We start from the raw sequence: 1,439 nt of genomic DNA, 5'->3' as shown, positions 1-1,439 counted from the left end.
TGCCAAGCATTTTAATATGATTTAATTTAATCATTGAAAATGGTATAGAAGAAAGAATATTATATCCCTAATACAGATGAATAAAATAATTTGGGGGGGGGGATCATCTTCCTCAAGATCACATATTTTAGGTAGTGGAGATTGTATTTGAACTCTGATGTGTTTTTTCAAGTCAAGTAAATTTCATTTCCCACTACTCACCTAAGTGATGATTCCTTTCAGCATTTGTGTCTTTGGGTTCACTGGATGAAAATACCAACCTTGCACAGTGGCTTAAATATTGCTTTACGATTTTTCATATCATCCTTGCTCAGGAGGCCATGCTAACCTTCTCTGTATCATTCCAATTTTGCTACACGTGCTGCCGCAGTGAGCACCAATGCAGCTAGAACAATCTTCTGAGATGACACACAAAACCAATAATTTTGGGAAGATTCTGAGGTGGGTGAGGAGGATGGGGGAATTTGAAACAACGGAAAGGAGATGGCAGGAAATACGGAAAGCTTGGGGCTCTGTAAAAGTAGGCTGGAATACATTGTTCAGTGAAATTTCTGGTTGTCAATTCAGGATGAGGCACTAAATTTCTGACGCAAAGATTACAAACATGATGTCTTTGTTAGAAGTGAGATGAATAGGAAAAAAACTATAAAGAGCACAATAGCAGTTTTAAGAAAAGCTCAAGAAATAAGTAAATACCTACCAGCTACATACTAGAGTTCATAATGGTTTAAAGATACAAATCTAATCCTGTGATATGGACACATCTCTTGTTTTTATGTTTCTTATGAATCCTCAAGTTCATAGCTCTCTCCATGATGGAATTTCGAATCTCCATTTTATTCATTTTGTAGCTTCCTCATTCCTGTGAGCATATTATGTCAATTTTTATCAGTGTTTGGAATATAGATGCCTAATATCACAATAGATATATCAGTCAACTAAGAAGAAAAAAAAATCTTTCACTTAACTTTTTAATATTCATTGCTTAGGATCTCTTCTTGTCAGAATAACTTTGAATGCTAATTTGTATTATAGATATAATTTGTTGAATAGAATTATTACATCTTGTAAATAAACATGTGTCCAGAATTTAGACTGAAATAGACCCTGTATGAAAAAGATGAGTTGGCAAAGTTATAAAGTATCTCATCTCTATTTGATATCTATCTATGATATTTCTGAATTTTATAATACCAACTTTCAGACATGCACATAGCACAATGATGTCTCATAAAGCTCATTTTATCAATATTTATGAGTACATTCTAAGGGTCATAAAACTTGCTAAAAGTTCACAAGAAGACAACAAAAATATTTCAGGACAAACGTAAAATTACAAGGGAAAGCTGTGCTATGGAAAATTCCAGGGCTGGTGAGAGGTAAGTATGATTCTGGAGTTCTTAAAATCCTAGTAAAAGTATCTGTGGGTCATGAAGGAC

At 33.8% G+C, this 1,439-nt stretch overlaps 1 non-coding gene across 1 annotated transcript; it reads right to left on the bottom strand.

The window, feature by feature from the left end:
• Positions 1 to 275: 275 nt before the first annotated feature.
• On the bottom strand, positions 276 to 377 carry LOC122238221. Its single transcript, XR_006217181.1, has one exon. It is a non-coding gene; the product is annotated as a U6 spliceosomal RNA (small nuclear RNA).
• Positions 378 to 1,439: the final 1,062 nt, after the last annotated feature.

The sequence above is a fragment of the Panthera tigris genome, chromosome B1 (genome assembly GCF_018350195.1).
Source record: "Panthera tigris isolate Pti1 chromosome B1, P.tigris_Pti1_mat1.1, whole genome shotgun sequence".
Taxonomy (NCBI): domain Eukaryota; kingdom Metazoa; phylum Chordata; class Mammalia; order Carnivora; family Felidae; genus Panthera; species Panthera tigris.
The sequence above is the reverse complement of the archived record's forward strand: the minus strand, read 5'-3'. Positions and strand labels throughout refer to the sequence as shown.